Source organism: Natator depressus, chromosome 1 (assembly GCF_965152275.1).
Source record: "Natator depressus isolate rNatDep1 chromosome 1, rNatDep2.hap1, whole genome shotgun sequence".
Taxonomy (NCBI): domain Eukaryota; kingdom Metazoa; phylum Chordata; order Testudines; family Cheloniidae; genus Natator; species Natator depressus.
In genome coordinates, this window is record NC_134234.1 from 117,441,611 (window position 1) to 117,458,873 (window position 17,263).

The 17,263-nt window shown below is 42.2% G+C and overlaps 1 protein-coding gene across 4 annotated transcripts in view; it reads left to right on the plus strand.

Annotated features, from left to right (window-relative positions):
- The window catches only part of AFF3 (ALF transcription elongation factor 3), a 466,113-nt gene that overhangs the window by 432,481 nt on the left and 16,369 nt on the right, over window positions 1–17,263 (plus strand). The window lies entirely within an intron of this gene.

Below are 17,263 nucleotides of genomic sequence, written 5' to 3' on the forward strand. Positions count from 1 at the left end.
GACCCACCTCAGGAGCTAACTCCACTTCAGTGTGGGCCTTTCCTCCCCAGGGCACAGCCTGTCTCAGTCCTTTCTTTCCAGCTGCCCACTAGCAACCTCTATAGATCCAGGTGTAGCCCAGCCCTCTTTAATTAGTGGATTGGTCTCACCTGCTCTGATCCAGGGGCTCTGGGTTTGGTCTGTCCACAGGGACCAGCTGCCCTGTGGCAGGCTCAAACTCTTCATCCCAGCTTGACTCAGATTTGGTCCCTATACCCCCAAAGAGTCCATAGGTCTGAGCCTGAGTCTGAGAGATTTGTGTGTAGATGGAAGTGGGGTTTTGGCTGAAGCCTGAGTTTGTCTGTGCTTACGTTGCAGTGTAGACATACCCTCAGAGCCAAATTCAGCCCTGTTGTAATGTTATTGAGTGGCAAAACTCCCACTGACTTTCCTTAGGGGAAACTTCTTTTGTTAGTACCCAGATGACTAGGTCCTGGGGATCTCTGTTAGGGCAGAAGGAAAGGAATCTGCCTCAGGTTATGGAACAGGAGTGTATCTGCTCTTTGTCCAGTCCTTCATCTACAGAACTTGAATAGCCTTGGCACTGTTTGTGCCCATTCTAAATGGTGGGAATGGCCAATGGAACCAGCAGTGTTCCTGCCTCATCCTGTAGGGCACACAGCCATGCACAAACTGTACACGCTTCTGAAATAGAGCCCCTCTCCCCGGTGCAATGGAATTGCAGGAGGAGGGCAGGATTTGGGACTTACTGTAACAAGACGTATATTTGAAAAGAGTCTCTCTTACTGATGTAGAAATTTACTGCACTAGAAAATAAACAAGCTTGTCCTAACCTATTGTACTGGTATCCTTTGGAGGACACTGGCCCTGCTGCTCCTGAAAGTTTATTGTGTTGTTTTCTTAGTATGATGCATTTTATTTATTTATACAGCACCTTTGAGCCAAATAAAGTAGACAGTCGTGAAAGCTGCCTTCAGCCAAATTACCAAACATCCTGTCCGATCCAGCAGAGCAGGTAACACGTTATCAGCCAGTCTCAGCAGTTACAAAAGGTTACTCTGCAGACTGTACTTAAGATTGTTGTTCATTAGATATGCTGGATGTGAGTTTTGTTTTCGGTGTGCTGCTGTGCTTATTTAATATTTATGTTACAGCAGGGCCTCGAGGCTCCAGTCCAGAATCTATTGATCGGGACATACAGGAGCATGAAACACAGACACTGGGAGGAATTTTAAAGCAAAAGGCTGCAGCTCTATTAAGTTTTTAACTTTAATGCAGGGGGATTCCTCTCCCCTCCCCCGCAACCAAAAACAACCAACAACAACAAAAAAGCCCCAGGGTTTTACATTTACCAGGGCCCAGTGCAAAATTTAATGGCCTCCATACCAAACAACCAATATTCAGGTTTGTCCCTCTTCAGCCTAGCCCCTAGCACCTCTCAATCCTCTCACCCTCTCCCAATGAGGAAGATTAGCATCCACATGAAGGGTGCCTCAGTCTGTGAAGACTTCAGGTCTCCCCTGCTTTCTCCAGGCTAATAGGATCTACCAGCCATCTCCCAGGCTCATGTTTATCTCTGAGAGTTGGCCTTTTTTGAGCCTTTCACCTGCACTGGATACCAGCTGCAAGTGGCAATGAAATTACAAACTCAAGTGCAACTTTTAAGTCATGCCCTTGCTCCTTATTAACCTAAAATCAGGCCTCCAAATTGCTGCAAGGAAGGCCAAAAAAACCCAACCCCAAACAAAAATTGGACACCGTGTCAAACCTGACCCAAGGGAAAAATTCCTTCTTAATTATTTATAGGGTAGAGCAGTAGCTGCAGCAGGATGGCTGTTGCATGCTCTGAGGGCCTCACATACAAGAAGAGGAAGGATGCAAGACACATAATCAATTCTCCATTCAACTCCACAGCCCCGACAATAGCAACAGGGAGATGCGGAGAAATTGCTTCTCCCCCCACACACAAATCTCACTCCCTGCTCACTTGTGTTTAGTGCAGGGGTCATGGGGAAGAGGAAGCCCCAGAGCAGCCACGTCTGCCCCTCCATTCTCTTTCCTCTCAGGACCGCAATCAAGCATCTCCCCACTGAGACAGTGGTGGGATATTGTGCGGAGTAGGAGTGCAAGAATGCAGTCAACCTAAAAGGCTCAGAGCTTGCTGGTGCCACCTCAAAAATGGCTGGGGATGGGCTAGAAGGGGTAGAACTAGGCCAGCCTGTACTGATGGATTCCATTTAGCCCTGATTAGATCTTTAAAATGCCCTCCTTGCCCCCTCCAGCACAACCACACCTGAGTGCCTGGGTTGCAAAGTACACAACCCTCAGGTGAATCTGGCCCTGCATTTAGAATTATGATTTAAGTTCCTTTTATTACATGCAATTGTTTTACATTATGGAAGCAGTAGTGTGGTTTTTATAATACTTCAGTAATGCTATCTCTGAAGAACATTAAAATATGCACTTGGCTACAGTTTTGATGGTTCATTGAACTTTTACTACCTTTTTTAATGTATCCTCATAAAGCACCATACACAGCAAGAAATAATGTACAAATGGTAAATTATGTAAATAAAACTGAAAACTACACAATATATCAAAATAGATGAAAAATGTGTGTTTGAATGCAGTTATAATTAAAATTGTGTATTGGAATCTAAGCTATGTAGTACCTGGTAAATCCAATGATGTTGACTTCCAAAGAGATTGTTTTTGTAAATACTGCTAGATTATTTTGTGAAGTAATGCTTTTATTGATTTGCTTTGTATGATTCATTTTTGACTACATGAATTTACATTTCTTTTGCTAAATTATCTGCTAGACTAAATATAATTCACAGAAGATGGCAGATGACCGAGATGGTAAAGGGAGGTTCTCAGACGCATTGTAATCTGGCACGTATATACAGTACATAGAGAAACACACACACAAACCTGCATTTCACCTGCGTCGTAACACCATTCTTAGACTGTCAGCAGTCCGGAAATTCTAAAAGGTTGCTATTGGAAGGAGAGTGATTATAATGCTTGGAGCCATGCTAGCTCATGCTGTGATCATGTGCAACATAACAAGTAATGGACATGCTGTATTTCCTGCTGGCTTTTGACAAGTTTCTAAAGAAAGTGGTGGTAATACAAGTGAAAGGACTTCTGGACAGTAGTGAATTGTTTGATAAATTTAATCCAGGAGTCAGCCACAGACATGGTCCTGAGATTGCCCTTGAAAATTATGAATGATCTGCATACCACCGTGGAAAAAGAAGCCTGTCCTTGTTGTACTATCAGAACCCTCAGTGAGGTTTTTTATTTTGTAAATGACTGAATTCTATGGCACTGCCTAGGTGACTAGCTAGATGTGACTGGGAATGTGTTGAACTGGTTCCAGCTGCATTTGATGGAGCTACCCAGTCAGTATAGCTGGGTAAATTCTCATCAAGAGGAGCTGGTTTCATATAATGGCACATTATTCCACCTCATCCCAATGAGAATTCACCCAGGTTCCTGAGTTGGCGCTGATGCTTGGCAGTCTTTCAGTTGCCTTTTAAAGAGCAATGTGAGGGATATAGTCTGTGTTGTAACGCATCTCTGCTTTGCTGAAGAAGTTTATAGCCGTATCAATATTGAGATATTCAGAAACAAAAAAGTTTGATATACAGCTAAGGTTGTAAACAGATGGTCAAAAAGTTAATTGTGCACACTAACTGAAGTCACACTTCTGCTAAAAAACAAAGCCAATTTTGTTCTTACTTACATTGGTGTAAATCTGGAATAACACCATTGACGTCAATGGAGATACACCAGTGTAAGTAAGAAGATAATCAGGCCCAACCCACCGAAAAATAGGAGACCGTGAATTAACTTTACAAAACTCCCATTTCTGTTACTCACCTTCCACCGCAATTTAATAAGCAGCCTAATACCTCCTAACCCTTTAGCCCTAAATAGTTGCCTTCCTTTCCCTGGTCTTTCAGTTTTTCCCATGCTGAATTGCGAGATCAGCTACAAGCACCTTCTGGAAGAGAACCCCAGGGGCACACCTTAGGCTAAGAATCCAAAGTGGGTTTAGGCTCAGATCTTCCTTTTATTTCTTCTCAGAGATCAAAGGATTTCTTACTTCACCTCAGGATGCCTCCCAACAGCAACATCCAAAACAAGCAACAACTCAAATATTGCTTAAATAAAAGGAAGTTTATTCCATGTGGGAAAATGAGAGAATCCATGGGAATAAAAAGTCTGAGATTACCACAAATACTGATATTCCCACAAATCTCATTGGAGAGGTCCAGTCACAGATGAAGTTTAGGTAAATGGAAAAGATCTTAAAAGATGTACAGATTCAAAATCATTATACCTCGATAGTCTGTAGTACTAGAAAAACTTTTAACATACTCTGTTGTGAATTTCACAGGTAATCATGTGCATCATCTGAGAAAGTGCACAGGATCTGAACTAGACATCCTGAATAATTAAGTTGTCCAGGGGTTCTGGACAATGTGTAAGGTGCACTGGGAATGTCACAGCTGCTAATCTTCAGATCATGATAGTCCATCGTGCTCCTGAGATAGTGTATCTGCAAGAAGCCTACAGAACATTCTGAAGATTTCACTTCAGAACGTAATCATTTTTAAATGATCTGTAATGCTGGATTTAAAGGGGCAAAAGGCACTTGTGTACAAATTGCAAACCCAGACTAAACAGGAAACTTCAACCCTTCCTTGTTTTGGAGAGATTCCATAATAAAAAAGCATTCAAAAAATTTTAAACCAGCCAAAACATGATATTATTGGCCTGGATCTTAAAAACAAAACAGCAAATTTACATAAAATCTAACAAGAAATGTCATCTTCCAACTCTCTGACAACATACAAATTTGTAAACTGATTACAATGTTTGCAGTTTTGTGGCATTGGATTTCAAAATTGTAATGATAATAGAAAGTCACGCACATTTTTCACTGTGGAGAGTTGAGTGCTTCTTCACAGGGTGTGCCTGTGCTGACAGTGTAGACACACACCTACATATTTCCTTAAACGTTCCCTTACTCTTAATATCGCGAAGAAATCTAAATGGGGCTGTATTTCTGGATTTATGAATATGGACTTTTCTACTTAAATGAATTGGGGACAATATCACAACTTAGAAAAATATGTGTTAATTCAGTTTTACAATCCCTCCAAAGTCACTGTAAATGACATAGTGAAATCTGTATGAATTAGACCTAGCTATAAAACTTAATATTTAATTGTTTTAAATATTGCTTCCATTGAAATTCTAACTCCCAACACTCTGAAACTTGAGGAAAGTTCAGATCCAGATGCAAACCTAAATTTTACAGGGCCTATCTCTATAAATAGTGCCAAGTTCTGATACCCTTACTTCTGTGGGGTAGCACCATGCTCTACAAGTAGTCCCATTGACTTCAGAAGGGCTATTCATAGAGTAACCTACAATTACTGCTTGAAAGAGTACTATATTAGAGCGCACTAGGGTACCTTTAGTACACACCAACAGGGTCTGCACAGACTAATCCATGAGCAACAGGTTAGTGTGCTTTAGAAATCACACCCCCACAATGCGCCTTATCCCACGGAGTAGACAAGCCCTTTGGCTCAGTGCATTGTGGCAGAACCTGAAAAGGTGGAGATTATTACTTAAATAATGCACGTCTCATGTTAATACTTTCATTGCTAATCATAATTCTGCAGAATAACTTGGTAATCATAACTCTGGAGCAGTGTCTATGCTGTTACAAGCTAGCGAGCAATTTACAATTAACTTCTATATAAGTAGAATATAATTACATTGCATTATCTTACTTTGCTTTTGCAGGCTGTCAGGACACTTCAAACAAACAAATTATACATGCAAATTATATATGCATGGTGGTGTATGGTGGGATAAAAGTTTTAATGACACGAGTTTGGGATTATCTTGCAAGTGAAAAAGGTGATAAATCCAAACATCTGCCATCACTTGCTATCACATATTTTGTTCCATAGAATCATAGAAATCTAGGGCTGGAAGGGACCTCAAGAAGTCATATAGTCCAGTAAAAAGAAAAGGAGTATTTGTGGCACCTTAGAGACTAACCAATTTATTTGAGCATAAGCTTTCGTGAGCTACAGCTCACTTCATCGGATGCATACTGTGGAAAGTGTAGAAGATCTTTTTCTATACACACAAAGCATGAAAAAATACCTCCTCCCACCCCACTCTCCTGCTGGTAATAGCTTATCTAAAGTGATCACTCTCCTTACAATGTGTATGATAATCAAGGTGGGCCATTTCCAGCACAAATCCAGGGTTTAACAAGAACGTCTGGGGGGGGGGGGGGTAGTAAAAAACAAGGGGAAATAGGTTACCTTGCATAATGACTTAGCCATTCCCAGTCTCTATTCAAGCCTAAGTTAATTGTATCCAATTTGCAAATGAATTCCAATTCAACAGTTTCTCGCTGGAGTCTGGATTTGAAGTTTTTTTGTTGTAATATAGCAACTTTCATGTCTGTAATCTCGTGACCAGAGAGATTGAAGTGTTCTCTGACTGGTTTATGAATGTTATAATTCTTGACATCAGGATTTCCAGGTTTGTGGATCTTGGACCTCAGCCTGGTCCAGTCCACACAAGAGATCCACTTCCTGGACACTACAGTGCTAATAAACGATGGTCACATAAACACCACCCTATACCGGAAACCTACTGACCGCTATTCCTACCTACATGCCTCCAGCTTTCACCCTGACCACACCACACGATCCATCGTCTACAGCCAAGCTCTGCGATACAACCGCATTTGCTCCAACCCCTCAGACAGAGACAAACACCTACAAGATCTCTATCAAGCATTCTTACAACTACAATACCCACCTGCGGAAGTGAAGAAACAGATTGATAGAGCCAGAAGAGTTCCCAGAAGTCACCTACTACAGGACAGGCCTAACAAAGAAAATAACAGAACACCACTAGCCATCACCTTCAGCCCCCAACTAAAACCCCTCCAACGCATTATTAAGGATTTACAACCTATCCTGAAGGATGACCCAACACTCTCACAAATCTTGGGAGACAGGCCAGTCCTTGCCTACAGACAGCCCCCCAACCTGAAGCAGATACTCACCAGCAACCACATACCACACAACAGAACCACTAACCCAGGAACCTATCCTTGCAACAAAGCCCGTTGCCAACTGTGACCACATATCTATTCAGGGGACACCATCACAGGGCCTAATAACATCAGCCACACTATCAGAGGCTTGTTTACCTGCACATCCACCAATGTGATATATGCATCTGTGCCAGCAATGCCCCTCTGCCATGTACATTGGTCAAACTGTACAGTCTCTACGTAAAAGAATAAATGGACACAAATCAGATGTCAAGAATTATAACATTCATAAACCAGTCGGAGAACACTTCAATCTCTCTGGTCACGCGATTACAGACATGAAAGTTGCTATATTACAACAAAAAAACTTCAAATCCAGACTCCAGCGAGAAACTGTTGAATTGGAATTCATTTGCAAATTGGATACAATTAACTTAGGCTTGAATAGAGACTGGGAATAGCTAAGTCATTATGCAAGGTAACCTATTTCCCCTTGTTTTTTACTACCCCCCCCCCAGACGTTCTTGTTAAACCCTGGATTTGTGCTGGAAATGGCCCACCTTGATTATCATACACATTGTAAGGAGAGTGGTCACTTTAGATAAGCTATTACCAGCAGGAGAGTGGGTTTGTGTGTGGGGGGGGGGGGTGAGAAAACCTGGATTTGTGCTGGAAATGGCCCAACTTGATTATCATACACATTGTAAGGAGAGTGATCACTTTAGATAAGCTATTACCAGCAGGAGAGTGGGGTGGGAGGAGGTATTTTTTCATGCTTTGTGTGTATATAAAAAGATCTTTTACACTTTCCACAGTATGCATCCGATGAAGTGAGCTGTAGCTCACGAAAGCTTATGCTCAAATAAATTGGTTAGTCTCTAAGGTGCCACAAGTACTCCTTTTCTTTTTGCGAATACAGACTAACACGGCTGTTACTCTGAAATATAGTCCAATGTTTCTCACCGACTGGTCCGTGGACCAGCGCTGGTCCCTGAGATCGCCCTGATACAGTTTAGGAAGGCAGCAAGCCAGTCCCTGGTATCAAAAAGGTTGAGAAACACTGATTTCTAGTCCATCTGCCTGCACGGACGCAGGATTCAGTATATCTAGACCAATTCTGACTGTTGTTTGACTAACCTGATCTTTAAAATCTCCAATCATGAGGATTCCGTACACACTAAGACAATCTGGGGGTCTCAATGGACACAGGAGGTATTTTAGCTGTGATGGATTGGGAGGTATTAGAATTTAAAACTGTCATTAGTCCAGCCCTGCAATCTTGGAAAAGGGATCATTGTAACTCTGGGGTGAAATTCCACATTGAGGGGGACAAAAAGAAACATTTTGAACTAAGATGTTGTTTTTTTCTTTTTCGTTTTTTTGTTATTATGGAAAAGCAGTAGACTCTCCTCTGCACAGTTAAGGTTGCAACCAGTTCCCATTATAGAGCATTTTCCCCTACCTATATCTTTGAAAATTGCTAGATTTACTCAAAAAGCAAAGGCTCTGCTAAATTTGAAGAAAATGTGTGAAATATTTGTCAGAGGTAATTAAAAATTACCCACATGTCAAATTTTACTTCTGTCTAACCTTACTGAGGCCTTGCTACACTTGCAAGTTAGAGTGCATTAAATCAGCCCCGGGCGCCCTAACTCCTGAGGTGTCCACACTGGCAAGACACTTAGAGTGCCTGGACTCTGCAGCTGGAGCGCTCCTGGTACTCCACCTCCACAAGAAGCATAGAGCTTGCTGCGCCCCGGCTGAAACGCCTGGGTGTCATTGTGGACAACACGTTGCATTACTGCGCTGTGATTGGCCTCTGGAAATGTCCTATAATCTCTTGAAGTCAAGTGGCCACTCTGGTCATTGCTTTGAACTCGGTTGCAGGCATCCAGATATCCCCTTTCAAAGCTCCGTTCTGACAGCCGGCTGCTTCTCTGCTCCAGGACACAAAGCAACCATTACTGTGGAATGCTGCTGCTGTTGCCGAGGCAGGCGTTTGTGCGTGTGTGTGTGTGAGAGAGAGAGAGAGAGGCGGGGTTGGGGGCTGATACCAGGGTTTCCCCCTGCCACTGTCTGAACTTACAAGACAGCATGCTGACACACTCTCTGCCCCCCCAAAACACACTGTCTCTCCCCCCACATACACAACACACTCCCTGTCACACTCCACACCCCCCATCTGAAAAGCACGCTGCAGCCACTTGCACACTGGGATAGCTAGCACAATGCACTGCTCTCTGTGGCGTTGCAAGAGCTGCTAATGTGGCCACACCACTGTGCTTGCAGCTGACATTGTGAACACACAACAGCATTTTCCCTGCTGCTGTCTCTGAGGGCCGGTTTAGCTCCCGGCGCTCTACATCTGCAAGTGTAGCCCTGCCCTTAGTCTCCCATGATCTTAAAACCAGCTTGTTGTCATACCTCCAAACTATAATTAAATCTCCTGGAATATGTATGCAACCAGCTGCATATAAAGGAATCAGGTGAAACAAATTTCCAAATTGCAACATTTCATTATTAAGAAATTAAGCACAGTGATTAATTGGGGGAGGGGACTCAGTGTTGGTTCTGTTGGTTTCCATAGCAGTTATGGATCCAGTACAACTCCTGGTATTGTCAGTGGTAGCTTTATGACTCATCCTATCCTCCTGACCTAAACACTGTAAATCTACGTCTTCACTGAGCTATATCAAAGGAAAAAAAAGGAAAAAAAATTTAAACTTGGGAAATTCCTGTGACATTGGCAGACCAGATGCCAGCTCATGCCAAGGCCCTTGGGCCTCACTGAACGCTGACAAACGCGTAGCTGAAACCAGCCTGGCTCACCTGCCTGTTAGTGGTGTTAAAATAGGGGTTAAGCTTATAAGAATTTGTTTAGTGTTTAGACTTTATGAAATGCTTGTAGGATGCTGCATGTATTAATCTTACTTATAACATCTGTACCCCATGGCATAAGGTTATTTTAAGTGTTTGCATTGTAACCATCTGTAATTGTGTAAGTCATCAAACAAGAAAGGAGCATTAGTTAACGCAGACGTGCTGGCTTCCTACAGAAGGTGTTAGGTCCTACCCACCATGAAGGCCCATTGAGACCAAATGAGCCATTGTGAAACATCAAAGAATAAAGATGGTGATTGCTCCCCCCAATGCCCATGAAGCAGAGATCTGCAGGTGGACTCATCCCATCAGCTTGAACTCTGAGAAAAAGGAATAAAAATCCCAGACAAGAAGGAACTATGTCCCTGTGTTGCTTGAACTCTGAAGGGTGAAGGTTCTTAATCATAAACAAGAGATCCCAAGTTGTTTTGCCTTGTTTAGCCCTAGAGGGCTTATAGAACTTGCACATTACAGCAGCTTGTATTACCTTTTGGACCTAAGACCGTAACTCATTTGTGTGTGTGTATGTTTACCTGGTTTAACCTGGTAAATAACTCTCATTTCTTTTCTTAGTTACTAAGTCTTTAATTAGTTTATTATAGGATTGGCTACAAGCAATGTCTTTAATATAGGATCTGAGGTGCAATTGACCTAAGTGACTGGTCCTTTGGGACTGGGAATAACATGAATGTTGTTGTGATTTTTGGTGTAAGGGACCATCTGTCACAAAGGCAGGCTTGCCTGGGTGGCGTGATAGATCGGAGTGCCCAAGGGAACTGTCTGTGACTCCATGTTAAGGCTGTTATAGTGCTTGAAGAGCTCACTCTTGATACCTGGTTGGTGAAATCTAAGTATAGAACTCACAACCAGTTTGGGGCTTATGCCCTAGTTTGTAACAGTCTGCCCTGAAGTTGGTACTCATGCTTGTGAGTCACTCCAGACAGCTTGACAATTTCCCAAACTCAAAAAACGTCCTTTTTCAAAAAATAATTAAGATTGCTAAGTGACCGTAATATAGATACCTATCGGCATTTACAATACCCAAGTACTTAAAAAGAAATGCAATGAGTAGTTAAGAATATCATATATCCCATATGTCAGATTTCTTTCTGAGAAGTTTTCCCTGCAAACAAGCATATTAAAAGATCATGAGGGCAGAGTTCTTACTGAAGGTGATATTAGGGCTGTCAAGTGATTAAAAAAATTAATTGCTATTAATCGCACTGTTAACAATAATAGAATACCCAATAATAGAATACTATTTATTTAAATATTTTTGGATGTTTTGTACATTTTCAAATATATTGATGCTTCAACCACCATTCCAGGGGACATGCGTCCATGCTGATGACAGGTTCTGCTCGATAACAATCCAAAGCAGTGCGAACCAACGCATGTTCATTTTCATTATCTGAGTCAGATGCCACCAGGAGAAGGTTGATATTCTTTTTTGGTGGTTCGGGTTCTGTAGTTTCCACATTGGAGTGTTGCTCTTTTAAGACTTCTGAAAGCATGCTCCACATCTCGTCCCTCTCAGATTTTGGAAGGCACTTCAGATTCTTAAACCTTTGGTCGAGTGCTGTAGCTATCTTTAGAAATCTCACATTGGTACCTTCTTTGCATTTTGTCAAATCCACAGTGAAAGTGTTCTTAAAATAAACAATATGTGCTGGATCATCATCCGAGACTGCTATAACATGAAATATATGCAGAATGCAGGTAAAAGAGCAGGGGACACACTATTCTCCCCCAAGGAGTCCAGTCACAAATTTAATTAACGCATTATTTTTTAATGAGCGTCATCAACATGGAAGCATGTCCTCTGAAATGGTGGCCGAAGCATGAAGAGGCATATGAATGTTTAGTATATCTGGCACCTAAATATCTTGCAATGCCAGCTACAAAAGTGCCATGCAAATGCTGTTCTCACTTTCTGGTGACGTAAATAAGAAGAGGACAGCATTAGCTCCTGTAAATGTAAACAAACTTGTTTGTCTTAGTGATTGGCTGAACAAGAAGTAGGACTGAGTCGACTTGTAGGCGCTGAAGTTTTACATTGTTTTGTTTTTGAATGCAGTTACGTGACAAAAAAAATCTACATTTGTAAGTTGCACTTTCAGGACAAAGAGATTGCACTACAGTACTTGCATGAAGTGAACTGAAAAATACTATTTCTTTTGTTTATCATTTTTACAGTGCAAATATTTCTAATCAAAAATATATCCTTTGATTTCAGTTACAACACAGAATACAATATATATGATAATGTAGAAAAACCATCCAAAATGCTTAATAAATTTAAATTGGTATTCTATTGTTTAACAGTGCTATTAAAATTGCAATTAATTGCAATTTTTTAAATCATGATTAATTTTTTTAGTTAATTGCGTGAGTTAACTGTGATTAATTGACAGCCCAAGATGATATCAAATATGGATGGAGAGATTATTGTGCCAATCTGTGTGCCTCATCAGAGCCACGTAGGGTATGTCTACACTGCAATAAGACACCTGCTGCTGGGCTGTGTCTGGTGACTCAGGCTCAGGCTCTGGGGGTATAAAACTGCAGTGTAGATGTTTGTGTTTGGGTTGGAGCCTGGTCCTCCCTTTTTAAAAATGAAGCCTGGGAAAGCACCCAGGGGTAGATAACACTCCAGCAGAATTGCTAAAATTGACCAATGACCATGGTATGGATCTCATGTGGGAAATTTGCAAGTGTATGGATGATTAGAAATTGGCCAGACAGCTGGACGAAGGGAATCTTTCTGCCCTTACCAAAGAGAAGAGATATAACAGAGTACAGTAACTATCATACCATTTCTCTGATATTGCACACAAGTCAAGTGTTGTTCAATATAATTCAGGATTGCATAAAGCAAATGATAAAAGCATAGTTAAGGTTAAGATTTTGTCATGCTTATTTTTAGTAAACATCATGGACAGGTCACGGGCAATAAAAATTCACGGAAGCCTGTGATCTGCACCCACTGCTGCTGCCGCTGTGGGGTCCCCCCACCGCCCATGGCGGCTGGGAGCTGCAGGGGTCCCCACCATGGCTTGGAGCTCCAGGACCAGGGGCTGGGAACTGTGGGGGCCGCCCACCGCCTGTGGCAGTTGGGAGCTCTGCGGTCCTGCCCACCATCCACCGTGGCTAGGAACACCGGCATCGCCCTGCCGCCCACAGCAGCTGGGAGCTCAGGTTCCCCCTCCCCTGCCCAGGGCCGCTGGGAGCTGTAGGGCCCTGCCAGCTGACAGCTCTAGCCCCACTGCCTCAGGGCTGAAGTGGAAAAATGTCACGGAGGTCTCTGGAAGTCACAGAATCCGTGACTTCCATGACATAATCTTAGCCATAAGCATAACTACCACCATAACAAACTGGTTTTGATGAGACAGACATGATCAAATCATGAATGTCTGCCATATTATTGAAAAATGCAGGGAATACAGTCACCCATTGATTATGTGCTTCATTGACTACTCCAAAGCGTTTGATACCATCTGACATGACTGTCTCTGGAGGATACAAGCAGACGTGGGGATTCCAAAACATCTCATTGAACCCACTGCAAACCTCTAGTGTCAACCAGGGTGCAAGCAATAGAGGGCAACAGTTTTCCACTGGGCAGGGTCTGAGATGAGGGTGCACTCTGTCCCCATGTCTTTTCAACATGGGGACAGAATTTATTATGAGACGAGCCCTGGAGGGTTTTGTTAAAGTGGAAGGAATGGAGGAGGGGGGGTTGTTGAACACCTCTTAACTGACCTCAGATATGTTGAAACTAATGCTGCTGAAAAGAAGGAAAATTGAAGCCTTTGAGATGTGGTGCTTGCGTCTTTCCTGGACGGAAAAGAAGATGGATGCTTATGTTAGAAATATTGTTGGAGAGAAGCAACCTCTATCTTAGAAATCCACAGGCACAAACTAATGTACTTTGGTCACATCAGGCATAGAAATGGAAATAACTTCACAAAAGTTACCATGGAAAGAATGGTGGGGGGTCATCAAAGTAGGGGATGGCCAGCAAACAACTGATAGGTGGTGTGCAGCAGTTTACTGGGAAGTCAGCTACTGAGTGTGCAAAGTGAGCAATGGATCAAGAAGGTTTCCAAAAATTCTGCTATGACTTCACCAGTATTCAGACATGGATAAATGGACTTTATTTACTTTAAAGAAGCTATTTGGATACTAAAATCAAGATAATAAAAATGATACACGAAGAGAAACAACAATCCAGCAATCCATGGATCTGAGTAATGGTATTGTGTTGTGATGAAATATGCATTTCTTTATACTTGAAAGAAATTATTATTATTATTTGTTTATTATGGCCCTGATCCTGAAAACACTTACGCACATGTTTTACTTTACTAACATCATGAGTCTTCTTCAATGATGTCTCCAATCCAGAGATTGTCAGTGACCGCTATCCATCTTTTGCAGTCATGATGGACCATCATGAGTAGCCCCATTTATTTCAACGTGACTACTCAAGGTAGTAAAGTTAAGCATATGTATAAGTACTTGTAGGCTTAGTGCCTGTGTGGGCAGTATAAGATTTAGGATGGTCTTAACTGTTCATTTCCTTGCTGTGAAGTGCTTGGGTTATGTAAAGTATGTGATATTTGTTATCAATTAGCAATCTTGAACTATTTTTAAGGAAGGTTTTGAGAGTTGGAATATATATTACACGTTTGATAGTGAAGATAATGATGGAATCTTCTGTTGTCAGTTCGACAGATGAGCTACAGTCACATATTGTGGGTCCTGAGATAAGACCAAAGACCAGTTCCGGACCTGCAGCTCTGTCCACGGGTGCCGCAGGTGAAAACAGTTGCAGATGAATTGTGCACTGCTTTTAGCTTTGTGCCTCGCACGTCTCTCCTTGATTGCGGCAGTCTGTGAGCTATCAAAGTCTTTCTCTCCAATGTGGCAGAGCCGCCGCCATCAGATCTTGTCATGCTCTAAGAGCTCCCAGGTGTTAGGGTGAATATCGCAAGATTGGAGGTTGGCCTTAAGAGTGTTTTAGTAACATTTTCTTGATCTGACCCCCAAACAAGTTCCAGTCTGCAGTTCTCCATAGAAAATGGCCTTTGATATTCTACTGTCAGACATACAGACCACATGACTGCACCATCTCATCTGTGCTTTCCTTATAAAAGCTTCAATGCCTGTGATGTTGCAGTTCCCAAGGACCACTGTGTTAGGAACCGTATCTTGCCATTCAACTCCCATTATCTGCCATAGATCTCGTAGGTGGAATAGGTCCAAGTGTTTTATATGGCATTGATAAGTAGTCCACGTATCGCAGCCATAAAGAAATGTGGTGATGACCATGGTGCAATAAACATCTATTTTTGTTTGCAGTCTGACAGCATATTCATTCCAGGGATGATGCTGAAGTTTTCCAAAGGCATTGCTGACGGCACCAATGTGTTTCATAATGTCATCATCAATTATTGTGTCTTGTGAAACAACACTGCCTGAGTAGCAAAATTTGCCAATGACCTTGAGTGGTATATCATCAATGGACGCAACTGGAGTAGTGGCAGTACTTTCCAGTCGAGGCTGGACCATGACTTCTGTCTTTGTTTAGGCTGATCGTTAAGCCAAAACCTTTTGCTGCACATACAAAGCAGTCCCCAAGCAACTGAATATCCCTGAAATTGTGAGCCAATAGCACGGTCATCAGTGAACAGTAATTCACAATGATTGTCTTCCTAACTTTTGTCTTCATACACAGGCAATGCAAATTCAAGACACCTCCATCCATATGGTACTGCATACAAATGCCACAATCAATGTCTCTGAATGCATCTATTAGAACAGCTGCAAACATGATGCTGAATAATGTCAGAGCAAGAATACAGCCTTCTTTTGCTCCATTTGTGACAATGAAAGGAGCTGAGAGGCAGCCTTGGTCAGAGACACAAATCTGCATTCCTGCATGAAAAGATTTAATAATGTTGATGAACCTATTAGGGCAACCAAACTAGTCCACAGGCCATCTCTATTCAGAGTCAAAGGCCGTAGTAAGATCAACAAAAATTACGTATGGGTCTTGATTCTGCTTCCAACATTTCTCCTGAACTTTCCGGAGTGCAAAGATCTTGTCTGAAGTACCATGCCCAGGGGAGAGGCCACCTTGGCTTTCAGGCAGTATCTTCTCTGCAAATTGATCAATTAGCTGGTTTAGGTGAGTATTTTTCCTGCAGTGGCAAGGAGCGAGATGCCACAATGGTTATTGCAAGAGGCCTGATTGCCTTTCCTTTTGTACAGGTGAATGATACATCTTTAAATTCCTGTGGCACAGCCTCCTGTTCCCAAAACTTTAGGTAGAGGCCAGTGGGCTTCCTGATCAGCTCATGGCCCCACACTTGAAGATCTCTGCGGGAACAGCATCTGGACCCGCTGCTGTGCCATGTGACATTTGCTTGACAGCTCTAAGCAGCACACAACAACCATGTTAAAAGAATATTATTAAGATTGCCAAGTCCAGCACTCAAGAGATAGAAAATGCCAGAATTCAGGTTGCTTTTGTAATCTAGTTCAGCCCACTTGTGTTTATGCATTATGATGCAATCTTTAGTGACAAGATCACATACTATTTTTTCCATATGACCCCTGCTGCATTCAGTAGCCAGGATGGACAGCACTCACTTAATGAGCAGCTGTTCGATATTTGTTTTATCCTTATTGTTCAGTGTGTGGGCTGATGCCCCATTTACTGCACATTATTCAAACCCTGTTCTGAAGACTGAATTATTAATTTTCTCACTGGCTTTCGCAAACATTAATTTATTTTCACATCACCTCTCTGAGATGACCGGGTATTATTATCCCCATTATACAGATAGAAGACGGAGGCACAAAGAGATCAAGGTCTAAAGTATCGTCTAATTTAGGATGCCCAATTTGAGATACCTATGATATGATTTTTCAGACCATGTAGTCTTATGCAGCACTTTATATGTTCAAAGCACTGCTCTCATTGAGTTCACCAGGAGCTGTGAGTGCTCAGCACTTCTAAATGTCAGACCCGTGGGTCTCAAGTAAGGCATCTAGAAAATGAGGAACACACAATTAGTGATCATCTGTGAAAAATTTGGTTTAAGTGACTCGCTCAGCATTATACAGGGATTCTGTGGCAGAGGCCAAGATAAAATCCAGTTCTCCAGGCAGCAGTCACCTTACTCATGAGACCATCCTTTCTCTTCCTGCAAGCCCCTGCCTCATTCATGACAACCTTCCAGATTCTGCAACATAATGAAGCAGGGG